This window comes from Coptis chinensis, chromosome 1 (assembly GCF_015680905.1).
Source record: "Coptis chinensis isolate HL-2020 chromosome 1, ASM1568090v1, whole genome shotgun sequence".
Lineage (NCBI taxonomy): Eukaryota > Viridiplantae > Streptophyta > Magnoliopsida > Ranunculales > Ranunculaceae > Coptis > Coptis chinensis.
Genome location: NC_141456.1, coordinates 38,899,812 through 38,920,194, shown reverse-complemented (window position 1 = coordinate 38,920,194; position 20,383 = coordinate 38,899,812). Strand labels below are relative to the sequence as shown.

The 20,383-nt window shown below is 37.2% G+C and overlaps 1 pseudogene across 1 annotated transcript; it reads left to right on the top strand.

The window, feature by feature from the left end:
- Positions 1-2,359: 2,359 nt before the first annotated feature.
- On the top strand, positions 2,360-6,036 carry LOC147523916 (phosphoinositide phosphatase SAC2-like; annotated as a pseudogene). The gene is made up of 6 exons (XR_015202225.1): positions 2,360-2,788; positions 2,873-3,038; positions 3,601-3,823; positions 4,156-4,232; positions 4,611-4,798; positions 5,951-6,036. The product of XR_015202225.1 is annotated as a phosphoinositide phosphatase SAC2-like (transcript).
- Positions 6,037-20,383: the final 14,347 nt, after the last annotated feature.

The window sequence follows — 20,383 nt, the reverse complement described above, 5'->3', positions numbered from 1 at the left end:
ATTGGGAACATATGATATTAGGTGGGTTGACTAGGCTAACAACAAAACGAGCAAAGATGGCCTATTCCGTCGTCTCTCTAAGATTTCCACTATACTTTTTATCACAAAATAAACAAAGTTGGATAAAAAGTAGTACCTCTTTAATTGGTCAGTATTGGTAGGATTTTCCATGTAGAATCTTCATAGTGAATGGACATTCACCATTGGGTTTGAACTTTCTAGTTCATTGATACCACTCTAGTCTGGATCTGCTTGCCTAGCTTTACTCGTAACAATCTGTCTCCATTGGTATCTAAGTACCACTAGAAAATCACTGTCCTCCTTCATATCTCAGCTCTCAAGAATGTTGATCATAGATGAACTCCTCTTAGCATTTTGCTATGATGTAGTCATAATCAAGTAAGTTAACTTCTTTGATAAATAACTCTCATGTCTTCGATTGATGAAAATGGATGGTAATGATGCAAAATGGAGTTTTCCCTCTCCACGGTAGGGTAGCTGATTGGATGATTGGCTAAGTAGTCGTTGACTGATGGATTGTAGAATTTGCCCCTTGATAAGAGCCCAAAACTGTAGTTTTAACCCCTTAACCATCATACTTTTAGACCAACTATGTGAGTAATAATTAAGAGTTAATACTGATTACGTGTTTTTATGTATTTCAGGCTTCAAAGTCCATGATGTGCAGAAATGTGCCACTTTAGCGAGATAAAGGAGCAAAGGTCGATTGCTAAGGAGTTCCGTGATTAGAGGCCAAGATTCAAGAAGACAAAGCCTTTGTAAAGCCCGGTCAAAAGCTGAAAAGTCGACGCGGGCAGAAACAGCACACAAAGTCAGCAGAACTTCCGAAGGCTGTATTTTTGGACTCAGACCTCGGAATTGGGCCTACCTTATGTCAAAATGACCGGCTCAGAAAGAGTTTTCCAATGGTCTAAGCCTTAACCCAATCAAAGGAGCAAAAGTGGACGAAAAGTCTGTTGAAGCCAAATCTAGCTGAAGAGCCCTTTTTATACTGAAAGAATTGGGTTTTGGGCCTGATTCTCTGGCCCAAAACATGGCTCTAAGCCCATGCACGATTTTTGAATCTGAAGCATATAAAACAAAAGCTTAGCTCTTTGTTAATGGTAGATAGTTAGACCTAGATTAAGAATTTGATTAGTTAGCCTCCATTAATTAGTTTTAGAACTTAGTTTTAGAATTTCAATTAGTTAATTAATTAGTTTTTCATATCTTATTTTAGATCTAGTTTCATGTTAAATTAATTACTTTAGAATAAAGTAGATTATTAATTTAGTATTTGAATCATTGTTTTATTATTCATTAGATTAATAAAATAGTGTTCTCGGTAATCTAGTTTCATTTTCCATTTACTTATTTAGTTCAATTCTTAGATTCAATTATTTGTCTTTATTAGATTGAATAGATTTTTGCATGAACAGTTTCCACTTGAGTTTAAATAAGCAAAGTTTCAATCTTTATATCATGTCTTGTTCGAATTTGATTGGGAATGATAGCGTGATGATTCTCGGCTAAACCTCCATTAGAGGGGGTTACAAAGCCTTCACTACACCATAACAGCTATTTTGTAACAAAGCTAATTTTCAATAAGTAACGGAAATAACTGTTACTCTTTAAGTAACAGATATATCCGTTACTTCTAAGTGCAAGTGTTACTTAAAGTCGTGAATTAATTTTTAATAATATTTTAACGGTTATATTTTGATATCCTAACACTTACTTCCGTGAGAAATGAATAAAAATAGCCAACAAAATTAGGGAAATTAAAAAATGAAAAAGAAAAATCAATTTGGTCACGCGCGTATCCTTCCCCATTCTTTTTTTTTTGCTAACGCTTAAACATTTAACAAAACTCTAATTTCGGCTCTGCAGGAAACAAAAAACCCCCTCTAAAGAACACTACCTTCTGAAAACATCTTCTTCTTTTGGGTTTTCCCTTTGCCTCGCAGAATCTCAAACTCTCATTTTCTCTCTCCTCTGTCTTTCTGACAACAAGTCCTCCGTTTTTTCCCACCTCTTTTTTTTTTCCCCAACGAGAATTTCATTTCATTTACTTTCTATCTCTCTCTCGATCTGTTGAATGGAAGAAGAGAGAGTTGTATTTAAAGTGTTATTATTATTATTGAGTAGTAAACTAGAGTAGTAAAAAAAAAATGCTATACTTAAGCAACCCAACACCATTACTCAAATAGGTGTTGGACGACAAATAGCTATCTATCTATTTTAAGATCCAAGTGTTTTTTTTTTGTCTATTTATTATTTGCATGTTTGTTTGAGTCTGACCCGAGCCTGTTTAGGCTCGGGATTTTTTTTTTTTGGTTTTTTAAAGTATAGGCGGAAGAGAACGAGGCATCATCTAGAAACTATTATTTGCAAAAATTCAGACTTTATGAAACTCGATCGGTAATTAATTTTCTTGATCCAAGATCTAATTATTATACTTTATTTTTATGTCTGTTCACATGATTACTGTTTTATGATTTATGAAAAAGTTGACTTGAATTATGATGTGTTTTTAGCTGTCAATTTAATACTGGCGCAGTTCATATTATCATTTTGAAACAGAAATTTTATATGGTAGGAAGAGATAAGAGTAGGACGTTATGGAGAGTGTTAAAGATTGATAGACTAGATCCTATCAAGCTAAACATTCGTGAGGATTCTACTACTTACTCGGAAGGTGAATGTTATGATCTCTTGAAGCGGATACATGAAGGGAACATGTCTACCGGGGGACTTAAATTTGTTACTACATGCTACGGAATTGTTGGTATGTCAAATCACATTTATGTTTGAGAACACTATCGACGTCCTATTTTACATACTCATGTTGTTTTTGTTATCTTCTTTTTAGGGTTCATCAAATTTTTGGGTCCTTATTATATGCTGGTCATCACAAAAAGAAGACAAATCGGTGCAATTTCTGGCCACACAGTATATTCTGTCACCAAGAGCGAGATGATTCCGCTTCCAAACTTTACTGTTCGGTCCAATATGGCTAATTCTAAATATGAGAACAGGTATTTTGTTCATTCTTCATGGTACTTATAAAGAGAACTCTAGATGTCATTCTTCATAATTCTTCGTTCTTCTATGTAACTAGACAAATGATTGGTATAGTGTCAATATTTTTCTTTACTTTTTGGTTTGACTTTGGTGCAAGAAATACTTGGACGTATTATTACCAGTTCGTTCAATAGTTCTATCATATGTTGCTGCAGTTTCACATGCAAACTCTTCGATAAGCCCTTTTAACGGCAAATCAGTAAGAAATTGATACTACAGTATAGTTCTTATAATCATCTTTATGAAAATTACATTAAAAAAGTTAGGTATTGACCACATCCGCATTAGTTATCAGTATCTGTACATCTGTCAAGGCAATGATCATGATGTCTTTATAACATGTTTGAACAGCAAAAGTATCACCAAGGTTTGTGGGCTACACTATTTTCTTTTTTCTTGTTGTTTTTTATTTTGTTAGCCATTTTCTTCATATTTTATATTATCTAATTTTGATCTTGGTGGGCATGTTTTCATGTAATTTGTGTTTTTTTTTGTTTTCTCTTATTGATGGCATAGATACAAGAAGCTCCTATGTACAGTGGATCTTACAAAGGACTTCTTTTTTAGCTACTCATACCATGCTATGTGTAGTCTTCAAAAGAATTTGTCTAATGGCGAGACAGGGCAGGTCCTTTATGATACAATGTTCGTCTTGAATGAGTTCTTGACACGAGGTATCCGCAATCACCTCAAGAACACTTTATGGACTGTTGTGTTGGTATATGGCTTTTTCAAACAGGTAAACACTTTTAGAGAATGACAGAAGCTGCTTTAGTGAATAAACTAATATAATGAAATCATTGAGTAACGCCATGATCAAAATGGTGTTCTTATGCCAACATCAAGTGAAATGACCCTCTTCAAAATGTTTACTAACCTGAATGGCAAGACATTGTTTGTTGTGTCAAATCTGTTCTCCTGGTAGATAAAAAATTCCTCCTGTTGCATTGTGCTTATTTGGAGGAGCCTTGAATCGAGGAGTCATTGGACACACAATTCTATGGCATCTTTCTTTTCTTCTTGTAGAAAGGATTTTGTAACTGATAGGTCTTAACATTTTTTTTATTTCAGGCCAAACTTTCAATATCTGGGAAGGACTTCAGATTGACACTAATTGCTAGGCACTCACATCACTATGCTGGAACCAGGTTGGAAATTATTTTGTTGTGAAGGATATATTGGTATATGTAACTAATCCTATCAATTATCCTTTGTGTACTATTGAATATGTTCAAATTCCATACTTGTGATCTTTAAATCACTTCAATTGTGTGGTGGTCTTAATAGCCAAAAATATATACTTTTTCCTGATAATACATCCTTAGATCTATGTGTCTGGTTGGGTTGAATCCTATGTTAACACATCTCATGCTGTTGGTGAACCTACTGTCTTAAGTGTTTTGTCACACACATGAGGAAGGGGAAAAATACCTGCCATTTAGAAGTACTCATGGTTTCCTTAACTTCTTGTATTGACATATATACTGAAAATTTGTATTTTCTCCTTACTGTATTGTCTTCTACAGGTACTTGAAGCGAGGTGTAAATGAGAAAGGTTGAGTAGCTAATGATGTTGAGCCAGAACAGATTGTGTTTGAAGATGTTCCTGAAGGAAGTCCAACACAAGTAAGTTTGGTAGTGCAGAACAGGGGATCCATTCCCCTCCTCTGGTCATAGGAAATTTCGCGCTTGAATATAAAGCCTGATATAATGTGTAAGTCTTGTGCTTATTAATTTTATTACACAGAGGGACAACTTTTTTCATCTTTATGCTAATAAAAAAACTTGCTAATTGTGGCAAGGAGTATATACTTGGTGGATTATTCATATAGCAGATTAATTAAGCCCAAGGGTGCGCTAGTAATTTACAGATCGAACCCAAGGAATTGAACATATATATATATATATATATATATATATATATATATATATATATATATATATATATATTGAGTTAAAATAACCATGCCACTTTCCAGGCCAGCACCAAGCCGTACCAGGTCACTACAAGCCACTCGCCAGGCCGCATCCAAGTCACTCATATGCCATTTGCTAGGGACAACGCTAGGCCACGCGTAATTTATTGTTTATTTTTCTCGCGTAATTATATTTTTGCTAGTTCAAATAAAAATAAGTTAATATTCTTTTATTGGTATTGAGAGTATTATGTCAAGACCATGTACATATGAATAGGTGAGAGAATATTTGATTGGCTTCACTCGAACTCCTTACTGGATAATAACTGAATTTTGGATAATTGTGGACAGGTAAGATGCCTTACTATTTTAGAAGTACTTTGACTCCGTCTTTTTTAATATGAAGGATTGGAAATTATGTCTTCCCTAAATTGTTTACAAAACTTTGGTTTATTCATGGTTCTGATTGATGGTTGAGTAACTTAGTCCATGATTGTGTACATGCATTCTTGTTGGAAGTTATAATTTGATAGAGATATTTTGGAAGTTCTCTACTTAATATCTTATCATTTGCGGGATTAATTACGGAATGATTGCTTAAGGGTAGGCAAGTGGCTATTTTGATCTAACTTTTTACTGGCTATAAAACAAATGACAAGCCTGGGTTTCTTTTAAGTTTTTTAAATATGCGGCTGGTAATTAATTTTATTAGATAAATTTCATTTTACTAAAGACATGCTAGGTTCTTGGGTTCGTTAGAAATTCTTGTTATTCATTGTCTTTTTGCTTCGATGTCAAGGACAAAAAACTTTTGGTAAGGGTCTTAAATATATTTTCGTTTTTGCGTTTACCCAAGTTGCATTGCTTATTGAAAAGTCGTTGCTTTGCTGCAAAAATTTTTGAATTCTTTCTCAAATGCTTTTTGAGGCCAAAAACTATCTTTTATGCAGGTTGTTTTATTGCAATTGTGGAGCTCCTCATTTTCAACATGAAGATAATACAGAAGAATGTTGAAAGGCTAGACTATGCAACTTGACTTTTCTTGTTATGTTTGTAAATATATGTCTATTTGTATATAGTTGAAATGAATCACAGAAGGAAGTAGGAAAACTTATTAAGACTTGGTTTTTGATTCTATGTAAATTGTGATTTGGATTGGAGGCTTTGTTTCTATCTAAATTTAGATTTGGATTGGTGGCTTTGTTTATATAAAGTTTAATTGGTTGGTTTTTCTTCTTGTTTAATTGTTGGCTTGAGATGTTGTGGAGTGTGAATGTGTGATGTCTATGTGAGATGGAATAGTGAGTTATGGTAGAGGTATGTGCAGTGTGGAATTTTTTTGATTTGCCCCGGAATTTAATTTTTTTTTTATTCTGGACTAAATTTTAGTAACGGATATATCCGTTACATTAAAATTGACTAATTGTATGTCACACATCCATTACTAACGGTTATTTCCATGACAAACCAAATATTTAAAACGTTAGTGGCCGAAACATGCCAAACTTTAGTAACACTTGTATCTGTTACAAATGACCAATTTTAAAGGATAATCAACAGTTTACTATCCGTTACAAATATTTATAGTAACGGATATAACTGTTACTATAATTAATTTAAGTAACGGATATATCCGTTAGTAATTTTTGCCTAAGTGACAGTAACGCCCCAGAGCTAACGGATATAACCGTTAGTAAAAATATAAGTAACGGATATAACTGTTGGTAAACACCTTTTCTGGTGTAGTGCTTGATGAAGGCTTGATTCGTGTTAATGTTGAATAGTCGTAATTTCCTTTCCACTCTAAAAATAATTAGTTCACCATGAGAATGGGTGTAATCGTTCACATGCTAGTTATGAATTGGTAGAAATGCCATGTGTAATTAGGGATTAGGAATAACTGTTGATTTTCTCGCTGGCGCTCAATTCGGATTACGACGATTCGTTGTTAGCGGATTAAGTTAAGCTAAGGTGGAATCAATCCCCCTCTAACTCCTTATCATAGAATCAACGTAGTATTCCCATAGTTGTTTAAATAGTCGACTAGTTGCATCTTGTGGGTAGTTGCATCGTAGTCTAGTTATCATTTCGTAAATCTCTCATTAGACTTAGAGTAGAGTAATTAGACTAGAAAACACAGCATGCAAAAGGACTAGGAGTGGAACGAACTTCCTACTCCACTATATATGTTCAATAGATCGAGAGTAGAACAATCTTTGATAAATTTAGGCACGTAATTAAGTTTTAGTTTACTTACGTTTTGAGTTTCATCGTTCATTTCGTAGGTAAACTTTATCTTTTTATGATATATCAAATGGCGCCGCTGCCATCTTAGTTTCACTTTCGCATTGTTTTCGTAATATAAGTACTCTTCTTAAAGTCCCATTAAACCCACCCACCCTTGTTCGATTCTAACTGTGGTTGTCTTTTTTAGCATTAAACTTCCTTAGAAAAAAAAATTGCACCTGAGCGACTCAAGGCTTCAAAAAGAGCGACTCAAGCTTAAAGTTATGGAAGCCGAAGCGACCGGCCCAAACCGAGAGCACGACCACTCGCTCAAACACTGTAAATCTTCGAAGTTTACACCGCACCTCGCTTCAAAGTGAGCGCACCCGCGCCCTGAGCTGAATTTTGCCGGATTTCCACAGGTTTGATTCGAACTTCGATTTTTGAAGTTTTTCAGTGTTCTAACTTGTTATATACACTAAACACGCGTAAACAAGATGCTATTCATAAGCGAAGCAAGGATGCAATCAGGTATTCCTTTCTTCCACACCTCACATCTCCTGTTAGAGGTTTATACTAGTATATCAGGATTGTTTGGAGTGTTGACGTGTTTAGCTAAGTTTGGTCTTAGCCTTGTATGGGATTAAGGTCTGGTCGAACAAAAACACCGAACGTAATTACACGACAACGTCAACAAACAAGTCTATCTAGTATACCACCCACTATACCTCTAGCTACTATTTCACACACACCACCTGATATAATGCCTGAAGAAGGAGAGACTCCTCTCTCTGACTTCTACAAAGCCTTGAGCGATAGCCCCAAATCTTGCATCGTTCTAGCAGACCCAGTGGGGGATTTCCGAATCCCCCCAAATATTTTAATTTGTTACCCGCTTTTCATGGTTTAGACCATGAAAACCTTATCAAATTACATGCATAGGATTGAACAAGTCCTAACAACATTCCACCATCCTACGGTTGGTGCGGAACAAATTAAACCGAGGGTATTCCCTTTCACCTTAACCGATAAAGGCGGCGTCTTGGTTAACTGCCCAAAGCCTAATTCTCATGGACTCGTGGGCTAAACTTGTTCAAATTGTTTATGGAACATTTTACCCACCCCTAAAGACGGATGAGATGCTTTCCAAGATTCATTTCTTTTCGACAAAATCCTCATGAATCATTTTCAGAGGGTGGGAATCGTTTCACCGATCTCCTTATAGAGTGTCCACATCATAACCTAGTGAAAAGACACGTTAGTTCGCGGCCTTTTTCAAAGGACTTCTACACCACCATAAAGAAGTCCTTGACATAATGAATGGGGTAGTTTCTTAAGTAAAGGAGCCTCGAGGCTTATAAATTTTTTAGAGGATCAAACTAAGCGAAAATAACAACCGTAGTGCCGATATCCACCGCTCCACTAGTTCTTCTAATACAGTTAAGGCCGCCGGTATGTTTGAAATTAAACACGATCCCGAGCTTAAAACTCTAATCGAATCACTCACTAAAAAGGTAGAGGCCATTTCTGTTCAACAAAAGCCTATCCCCATCATGAATGTAAATTCAAATCCATATAGTTTCTGTTGGAGTTCTGAGCATCCCGACTCCCACTGTACTATAGCCTATGAACAGGCTTGTTCCATTAATAGTGAACCTAACGCCCCTTGGAGACAAAATCCCAACTTTGGTTGGAGAAATAACCAACACGTCACACCTCCAGGGTACAATAATCAATATGTTAGGCCAACGCACAGTTATAACCAAGCTCCACCACGACAAGGACAGGGTTAGGGTAATTATAATAATTATAACAACCAAGTGCAACCTCGACAAGGTCAAGCACAAGGTCAAGGTAGTTATAATAATTATAATGCTAATAGAGGTATCGTTCCGGTAAATAATAACTATCAAAATCCAAACCCATAAATAATTCACGCGAGATAGTTCCAAATCCACCCACCCGTGACTACTACACCCACCCAACCGGATCGTCTTGACACCTTCATACAAGTGAGCCAAAAACTTTTCCAAACCATGGCTCAATCTAATCAACATCTTCTACAATCCGTTAATAATTTAAGCCAACAGTTGGCCCAAGATAAAGCCCAACCCAAAGGTGTGTTTCCAGGTCACGCAATACCTAATCCTAAAACAATAAACATAGCCTTTGAGGTAACCGATAATACTAGTAATGAGTATGAAAATGTAGGTGAGCTAAATGCCATCACCACTCTCCGTTCTGGCAGAGTGGTTGATAACAAAGTAACTATGCTTATAGTTACCCCACCAGTAGTCCCTCCTACACCTGCTATTTTACTAGATACCGAAATAGAAACTGAAGAGCCTACCACTGTAGAGGTACCAATTACAACACAACCTAAGAAACAGAAAGCTAAGGGTAACCATCCAAGTGATACATATGCTAAATATAGAGAGAAACCACCGTTTTCACAAAAATTAGCCATGTTAACTAGGGATACAAATTATGAGGAGATTAGGAACGTTTTCAAGAATCTAACTATAAACCTTCCCTTCCTCGAAGCTATTAAAAAGCTACCACACCATGCTAAGTTTCTTAAGGAGTTGTGTACTACTAGGCGTAAGACCAATATACTAAAAGACGCCTTTTTAATAGAACAATTCCCAACTCTATCTGAACATAATGGAATTGTTAAGTACAAGGACCCCGGTCGCCCCATCAGTCTAATGCACCTTAGGAGATTCCTATACGACGACATCATCACGTTATTAGACACGGGACCGCGGGGCTAGTGTTAACTTACTCCCCGCTTTTATTTGTATAGACAAATAGGTCTAGACGAGATGCAACCCACTAAAATGACGCTGCAATTAGCTGATCGGGTCTATTAAGTATCCTAAGGGTGTGGTCGAAAATGTCCGTAAAAGTTCAGATTTCTACTATCCGGTTGATTTTGTCATCCTCGATACGGTCGCTAACGACTCGGTCCGATCATCTTAGGGCATCCTTTCCTGGCAACTTCCAATGCGCTCATTAATTGCCGCGATGGTTCGATGTCCATGTCTTTTGGGCATCATGCTGTTGAAGTAAATATTTTTAAAACAAAGACACATTTACCCGATTCGTCTATGGATGAAGAGGTTAGCATGATCGAGAGCTTCGCTCGAGATTATTTCAACAACACGTTCCCTGATAATCATATGCCCAAATTTCTTTCCTTTGGAAGTTCAGACTCCAACATTTTCATCCCTACACTAGTCGATACACATATTATGGATGAGGACGAGATAGATGACTTTCTCAAAGATATAGAAGACTACCATAGTAATGTGGATATGACCAATCTAGATGAGGAATTCAATGAGTTTCTTAGAGCAGGTGATGATTCACCCTATCAAGAACTACTTTGCACAACATCCACCCTGACTCCCCTCCTTCCACCCTTTCAAAGGAATCTCGAGTTTGCACTCGATCCTTTTGTTTCTCCTGTGCTTCATAATTTTTTAAATCCACCAAGTAAACAAATACTTCAGAAGGACAAACCATTTGACACCTTCATTTTCAGACTTGAGACAGTCCCTACCTACACCATGAATGAGTTTTATGCTAAACCCACATCCTCATTGTTTACATGCTTTCCTTCTACAACTTATCCATATCCACCATATCTTCCACAACCATTCACTTTTCCACACTTATTCACTAGGACACCCTCTCGTTCAAAGATGAAAAAGAAGGTGCATGCTAGGTTACGTTATAGGTCTATCCGACTTCATTTTCAGTTCACTAGGTTGCATCATAGGAAATCTTGGTGCTTGATTGTGTTTGGATATGTTTTCTGTGATATTTATTTATGGAATGATCCACAACTATTTCGATTGTTGATATATGATAAACTGCATGTTCATACATATGTTTAAATAAAGTCTCGAGTATCTGACTATAAACGACTCAGTTTGTTGTGTTTGGTGCATTTCCTTTCATTTCCAGATATTGGTGAGTGCACCATTAAGGTAACCGGGCCCTCCCTATGGAGTGTGTGGCTGTAAGTACCGAATCCTAAGTCCACGTTTAACATAATTCACGTTTTCCACTCTTGCATATTTTCTCGGATTTTTTAGTCATGTTTCTCTAGGGGGTGAATTATGTCCTTATTGCTTATTGTTTTTCCTTATAAAAGTAAAAAAATATTAAATAATAAACATAGTAATCTAGGAAGTCTCGGGAATCTAACTTTAAAAGACCCACTTTAAAAAAAAAAAAAAAAAAAAAAATTCTAAACTCTGTTGTAAAAAATTTGTTTGGGGGTGGGGTCTTCATGTTTCCGTACTAGAATGTTTTATTTCCCATTAGAGTTGCTTAGGCCATTTAATTGTATTCCGATTCCGGTTGACATAATCTATGAATTTAGAGTTCATTCGTTCGCATAACTTACATCATGCACGCACTTTGAGACGTTTTCCACTATCTTATATATCATTTACAGTCGGAATAGAGTGTTTTATGGATCATTGGATTGGAAATTCTCTCCTGATCATTTCCATATCTCATTCGCAAAAATCGGACCGGTAACGAAGCGGCAATGTTAGTTTAAAGTCGCGCTAAAAATCTACAAAAATTCGAAAAATTCGAATTGGGCTTGGGCCAACTCATACAAGACGACTTGTGCCCCCTTACCTTCACACCAACAAATACGATCTTCATCCTCCCAAACCGCCATTAACAATAAAAACAAAGCTTTAAACCCTAACATAAAAAAAAAAAAAAGAGAAAACCAATACACCCACGCCAAACCTCCAAATCTTCTCAAAACCGTACCACCACCACCTCCACCAATTTAAATCACCAAAAACCCCCAAAAAATAAAGAAATTCACGCTGCTGCGCCACCACACCACCACCACCATCGTTTTTTTGTGAGGTTGTCCCTCATTGCTTCCCCACTACATTCCAAACACTCCAATGGCTCAACAACGTCGAATTTTGCCGGAGCAAGCATTTACGGTGACGAAATGATTAGTAGAGATTGGAATAGCTTGTGATACTCTACCAACGCCTTCTACCACGAAGAGTTAGTCCGACGGTTTTACAACACGAGGGAGTTGGATGGGAGTAGAATTTTTGTTACGGTGGCAAAGAAGAGGAAGGAAGTAACTGCTGGGTTGTTGGCTGAGATTCTAGGCATTCCGCCTAGAATCCATCTTGATGCCACGTTACAGGAGTCCCAATATAATGGGGTAGAGCCTTTGATGAACGCCAATCAGTTACGGGCGGAACTACAATACAAGCTCGCATTGTGTTCGCCAGCATTCCCGTAATCCAACCAAATTGGCCGCAGCTTCAATGGATTGGGTCGGAACGCCCTAGGGAAGGAGAAGGTCGAACATCACCGAATCGCCTCCACATTCTATGGATACTCCAGGAGCAGAAGTACGAGTTCTACATTTTGGAGTTTTTCCTTAGCATGATTAGGGGAGTGGGAAAGTATATTGCACCTCTCCCTATTTTGATAACCATGATCATGTTGAAGTTGAGAGCGACTCCGATGTTTGATAGGATTTACCTCACCCTACACCGAAATCCTCGTATTTATAAGGATTGTGTCCAACCAGTTTGGAGGTTGCCTGAGGATAGGGTAGAGGACGAGGAGGATGGTGGAAATGAGAATGACTCGGAGGACGAGGAGGACTTGACATGTTTTGATGTTGATGCCTTGGAGAGGTGTTGGTCAGATGCAGAACGCATGGCTGTGATTCATCGTGGCATGCATTCACTCAATACTATCTGTGAAGACCTCCAGACTCGACAGGCTACTATCCACCATAACTTCGAGATTCGTACCCAGCGAGAGGATGAGCGGTGGGAACAGATGAGGACTGAGCTTGAAGCTCAGCGCCAGTTCCAAGCCGATATGCTTGAACGCTTCCCACCTCACAGGGATTCTCCTTCCGAGGATACATCATCGAGGCACGAGCATCGTCGCCGAAAGACGAATGGTGTTGGCCCATCGGGAGCTCAGGAGCCATCTCCTCGAAAGGTGCCCCTCCGCTACCAGTACCGACGTGTTTAGGGATAGTATAGCTTGATGATTTTTATTTGTAGTTTTATTATTGTTAGTTATTTTAATGTCAGTTTTAATTCGGTAATTTGAATTTTGTAGTGAAATGTACTTTGAATGGAAAATTTAATATAATGCGGTTATTTTCATTGTGCGTGGTTGTTTAATATTGATCCCACCTTCCCAAATTGTTTGGGGGTGGTATTATCTATTCCAGCATGATTTTTATATGACCCTCGTTTTTATAAGTTATTTCGAAGTCAGGGTGAGAATATTGCCGATTAGGCATATATATGAATAAATATCATGGTAGGATGAAATCTCGATAAGTTAGGTATTTTTATCCTAAATTCAACTTAAAAGATACTAGGGTTGTTTTAGAATCAAGAATATGAGTTGTTTCCGTTTCGGGTTTGAAAATTTTAGTATTTTCGGAAATTGCCGTAAAAACTTTTTGGCAACTTCCCGATCCGTTTTAGCAACTTAAAACCTATAAAAACTTCATTCATTCTACACTCACAACCCACACTACACCTAACTTCCATCACTCACCTTTCACTCCCACGTTTCCGGTTGTTCTTCACCATTTTCAAAAATCAAGACCTCGAGCGCACTCAAGGCTTCAAATGGAGCGCACTCTCATCTAGTCTCTGTTAGAAATTTTGCACTAAGCGCACCTGCGCCCAAGGTGAGCGCGACTCGTGCCCAAACACTGGAACTCGAAAATCATCAGAGCGCACCTGTGCCCAAGTGGAGCGCACCTGCTCCCTGACCTCCATAAACACAAAAATTTCTAATTTTCTGCGGGTTGTTCCCAGATCATTTGCAGCTGTTCCAAAGCATCGTTTTGAGATGACATCTCCTACAATAATACCGGAACAGTCTTTCGAAGATTTGTTCCAAAGCACTACTTATGGTGCTTGGTTTCACGAGGCGATATCATACGTAGGCTGGGAACCGCTTATGGTAAGACCTACTGAACTTTATTCTCCAACACTAGCATCTTATTTTTATGATAACTGCATTTTCTTTGAGAGACCAGATGGAGAACAAGTGTTCTCCATCAACATTGATGATGAACCAATGGAAATTACCAGGTTCTTACTAGCATTTGTTCTTAGACTTGCTATGCCCGCTGAAATACAAGACCCATGGTGTTATTGGGTAGATAATATGCATGTCTACACTTATGAGTTTTTGCATGAGTCGTATGGGGCAGGCATTTTCCGTATCGAGGACCAAGGGGACTATAACGTCGTTTTTGGTAGCCTGTCCATGAACATAGGAACTGTTATGTTTTGGATCATGCTAAACATTTTAGGGGAATGGCGTTTTTCTTACGTGAATGATGCCACTTGCGCCGCCTTCCTTGCTTTAGCCACGACGTATGTGCCATGACCTTCCCGAACCTTGATGTCTAGTTTAGCTCGAGCCCATAGCATGAGGCATAAGTACCTTCTTATGCCCTCGCTCTAATTTCCCCGTATTATGCTATGTTTCTTTCCTGTTTTTGTACACGCTTCACGGATTGGATTACGATCGACAATCGCGACCCCACCAATAGTATTATTCGATCTTTCCGGTAATGATGACTTGGCAAGGGTGGAGGATACAACCTCATCAGGTTGCACCCTACACCCCGCCGACCAAAAGTGGCTTTTAATAGGTTAGCAATAATAGATGATAAATGGCGGAAGCCCGCAAAATTATCATGGCATGGCAGGACGCGAAGGAACCTCACTTCTTTATAGAAGAAAAGGATGAGGAGGATGATGAATAAAGCGGGAGATAAGGTAAGTTTTAATTCTAGTTAGTGTCTGCTTATGTCCCAAGCAACTTGATTCTTGTTAACCCCATAATGGGTGGAACTCTTATAGAGTTACGTCAGTTTTTATATTAGTATGTTTTAACCTTGTTTGCAGATGTTCCAAAATTTCACGCGTTTCCATGGTATTTTTCTACCCTCTTTATTTAAATGCTTTGAGGAGGACAAAGCATGCTTGTTTTGGGGGCATAGAAACACGCGTGTAATTAAGGCATCCGTTAGGATATAAATATGTATAATATGCATTTTTTTTCTAGTTAAAATTTCAAAAATTCAAAAATATAAATAAATAAGTTATGCTATACACTTAGGAATATTGGTATTGTTTTCTTTCTCTATGCTCTTAATAATCTAGAAGTCTCACGTAGCTTTTGCATTAGAATAATTTTTAGAAACTTAGGTTAATATGTAGGTAATAATCTTTGCATCTATCTATAAATATATTACATGAGTATCTATGATTGTTAGCACTAAATTTCTGAAATCTAGGCTAAAGTACTTATTCTACAAATCCTGTGAGAATATAGCCTAAAGCCTTATCTGAGCGAAAAATTTGAGAAATGACACAAGGGAGAAGTAAAATCTGGATATAGAAATCACACGTCCACTTGCTTGATCACTATGTCATATCCTAAGCGAGAATTTCGGCCCTCTTTGGATCGATATAGCCAGAAATTCAAACCTATGAATTATTAAACGCTAGTCGCCCCTCTGAACCTTTCTTTAGCCTTCCATAAACCACAATTCCTTTACCCTATTACAAAAACAAAACAAAATAAAAAATTCAACTTACCCAATCTAGAATAAGTCTGAGAATAGAATGAGTGAAGAAAAAAGAAGAGAAAAACTTGTGTAAACAAAAATTAGTTAGTTGCTTCAGAAAAAGAAAAGAAGTTTCCATCCAAGGAAAAGAAAAAAAAAATAGAAATAAATAAAAACTCCAAAAATAGAATAAAAGGGAGTCAAAAGCCAAAGAAAATAAAAAGAAAAATATGACTAAGGATGGAAACAAAGTATAGAAGCAAAAGAAAATAACAAGGTTTTCTCTAAGTTACATAATATGAAGACTCTATTATCTCAGACTTGTCCTTTTGAATATCCATTTCCTTCCTTCTTAAACCATCTCCTAATCCCCGCAACACCTAATAAAGACCTCTAGCTCAATTAGGAATAGGTTAGTGTGATAGTAAGTGGCAGATGTGTTTGATCAACTCCAGCTTCCTTGTGTTCATTGAGATTGTAAGGTAAAGTGTGCCCACCCAATCGCACAATCGGAGTAGCTAAACTTGAGTGGAAAAATCGAGTGTTGTATCTTGACTATTATTGTGAGAACCTACTTAAGGATGCTATTCCGAAGTTTTAAACTAACCTCGCTAGGCATTTCATAGTATTACTCATTGTACATATGTTTATTGTAGATGATTGATTATTATGCATATATTAGCTTAGGTTTCGACTTGATTACTCTATATGCATTGCTAGTGAGAGGTATAGTTAATTTTGAGCATGAATAAGGAAATAATAGTTTTATTTCTTAGTCGTTGTAGCATAGATGAAGTTTGTGAGTACCTTCACTGGAAAACTCTCACGAGGCTATAACTCGTCCACTAGGGAATTCTTAGTAGTTTAAGGCATTGTTGCATATGGTCAATGCAATCGCACTCAGTGAAACGAGAGTAGATAGAACTCCATTTTTGGTCACTTATTCTAATTTCTCATCTTTGCTTGAGGACAAGCAAAATGCTGTTTGGGGGTGGTTTGATAAGAGACCAAAACTGTAGTTTTAACCCCTTAACCATCATACTTTTAGACCAATTATGTGAGTAATAATTAAGAGTTAATACTGATTACGTATTTTTATGCATTTCAGGCTTCAAAGTCCATGATGTGCAGAAATGTGCCACTTTAGCGAGATAAAGGAGGAAAGGTCGGTTGCTAAGGAGTTCCGTGATTAAAGGCCAAGATTCAAGAAGACAAAGCCTTTGTAAAGCCCGGTCAAAAGCTGAAAAGTCGACGACGGCGTAAAAGCTTGAAGACACAAAGTCGAAAAAACTTCCGGGCGCCAGATCTTTGGACTCGGACCCGAATTGGGGCCTACCCTATGTCAAAACGACCAACTCAGAAAGAGCTTTCCAATGGTCTAAGCCTTGACCCAATCAGAAGAGCAAAAGTAGATGAAAAGTCTGTTGAAGCCAAATCTAGCTGAAGAGCCCTTTTCGGACTGAAAGAATTGGGTTTTGGGCCTGATTCTCTGGCCCAAAACATGGCTCTAAGCCCATGCACGATTTTTGGATCTGAAGCATATAAAACAAAAGCTTAGCTCTTTGTTAATGGTAGATAGTTAGACCTAGATTAAGAATTTGATTAGTTAGCCTCCATTAATTAGTTTTAGAACTTAGTTTTAGAATTTCAATTAGTTAATTAATTAGTTTTTCATATCTTGTTTTAGCTCTAGTTTCATGTTAAATTAATTACTTTAGAACAAAGTAGATTATTAATTTAGTATTTGAATCATTGTTTTATTATTCATTAGATTAATAAAATAGTGTTCTTGGTAATCTAGTTTCATTTTCCATTTACTTATTTAGTTCAATTCTTAGATTCAATTATTTGTCTTTATTAGATTGAATAGATTTTTTCATGAGTAGTTTCCACTTGAGTTTAAATAAGCAAAGTTTCAATCTTTATATCATGTCTTGTTCGAATTTGATTGGGAATGATAGTGTGATGATTCTCGGCTAAACCTCCCTTAGAGGGGGTTGCAAAGCCTTGATGAAGGCTTGATTCGTGTTAATGTTGAATAGTCGTAATTTCCTTTCCACTCTAAAAATAATTAGTTCACCATGAGAATGGGTGTAATCGTTCACATGCTAGTTATGAATTGGTAGAAATGCCATGTGTAATTAGGGATTAGGAATAACCAGTTATTCTCACGAAGCAGATTCATTCGATTACTTACGATTAAATGGATTAGTGGATTAAGTTGAGCTAAGGTGGAATCAATCCCCCTCTAACTCCTTATCATAGAATCGACGTAGTATTCCCACAGTTGTTTAAATAGTCGACTAGTTGTATCTTGTGGGTAGTTGCATCGTAGTCTAGTTATCATTTTGTAAATCTCTCATTAGACTTAGAGTATTGTAATTAGACTAGAAAACACAGCATGCGAAAGGACTAGGAGTGGAACGAACTTCCTACTCCACTATATCTGTTTAATAGATCGAGAGTAGAACAATCTTTGATAAATTTAGACACGTAAAATAAGTTTTAGTTTACTTACATTTTTGAGTTTTATCGTTCATTTCGTAGGTAAACTTTATGTTTTTATGTTTATCACCCCTTCTTCTGTAGGGTAGTTGATTAAATGATGTTGTGGAGATTTGCCCTTTCCACAAGGGTAAATGCATAATGTTGAATGCTGATATTGGGTGATCTTGGACATTTGATAAATCTTCTCAAACATAACTACTAAACTTGCTTCCTCATCAATTTCTTCTTCTTAGTGAGTGATTCCTTCATCTTCGACCAATGGAAATCATATGCCACCTTATGGCAATTTGGTTGTCGTAGCTCTCAACACTTCACTAGATCCATTCAGTAACTCATTCAGGCTTCTACGCTTAAAGGGGATCAAGGTTATACCATTCTTCACATAGTGTGTTTATCGGTGGTGCCAAGAATGATTGTTTTTGTCTCCACAATGACTGACGTCTGTCTATCCTCAGATTTCTCATGACAAAGGATGGGCTCAGCAGCTTCATTATCCATTTCTTCATCATTGTTGGGGGAGAGGGGATCATAATAACCTACACAAGTCATTCAATCATCTTGCACTAAGGCAAGTGGGTAAATAATATTCTGTGGGATTTTAAAAACTTTTTTCATTGTTTTGTATTTTTGAAATTTTTTTAATTTTTTTGGGTTTTTTGAAATATCAAGATTTTTTTGGATTTTGGAAATATTTGAATTTTTTTTTGAAATATTTGAATTTTTTGAAATTTTGAAATATAATTATATACAAAATGAGTTAGAACAAAAAGTCTCCGACCTTTGAGCCCTATTGGATTCATCTGATGGCTCCACCGGAGCAATATGATGGCTGGAGATTGGATCAGTAATGACTTGTGTTCCCTAATCATCATAGTTTCCATCAATGAATGGATCCTCATCAGATCCAAGGTTTCTAGAAACCTTTCCCAAATCTCATATTGTGTCTGCGAGTCAGAAAATGACATGTTCTCAACATCCACTGGAACCTACTCTACAATAGATTCCATATTCAACAGACTATCCAACTCAAGTATGGTCTGAGGGTCTGACTGGACATGATAAGGTGTGACAGTCTTGTCTCCTAGGTCAAATCCTAACCCTGGAGAATTGGCCAAAGTAAAAGATGGAGTATAGTCATACTTGATGAGGAGGATGTCGATTCAACCTCATTTATCCAACTAAACTGCCTAGCCTCCTGATCCAACTTAAGTTGGCGATATCCTAAATAGGAATTAATATTTGGCTCTGAAGTAGTAATTTCTGAGTTTGGATCTGGGTTATCGTCTTCACTCCAAAACATGTTGGAATCAATAATAGCATCAATCTCTACCCCTAGATCAGGTAGAGCCAATCAGAGACAATTAATCGTGGTGCTAGGATCGATAAACAATTATGACAGTCCTCCCACAATCTCCTCGGTATAGCCTAGCCCTTTTCGATCATCTTGACTATGAATCTACAGCAGTTCTAAGATGCCGTCTTGGTTCTTCCCCAATCCAAGTCTTGGAAAATAGTTCTGCTCACAGAACAACTAAGTCGTCTTGGGATTTCCATTACAAAACGAGCTAGGAAAATTCTCCTTGTCAGGTGCTCTAAACTCCATAATCCTTAGCGGTTCTTCAGTATAGTTATAATTTCCTTCAATCATCGGTATTACCTTATGCTCCTCTGAAGAGTCCAGATCCTCCGAATCACCAGTGTTGCAAATAATCTTCCCTTGCCACGAGAACTTGAGCTTTCTGTGAAGTGTAGATGGAATTGTGCCGGTTTGGTGTAGCCATGGTCTACCCAAAAGGAAATTATAATTAGCCTCGATGTCCATTGCCAAGAATGTGACTTTGAATGTGATTGGTCTGATTTGGACATCAGTTATGAACTCGCCAAGGACTTCTCTTCTCCGATTGTCAAACCCATGAACTGCTCTGGCTGTATCCTTAGTGAAAGTGAAGTCTTCTGACATGATTCCAATGGCTTTAACGAAATTGACCGGGCAGATATTCAAACCGGATCCATTGTCAATCAG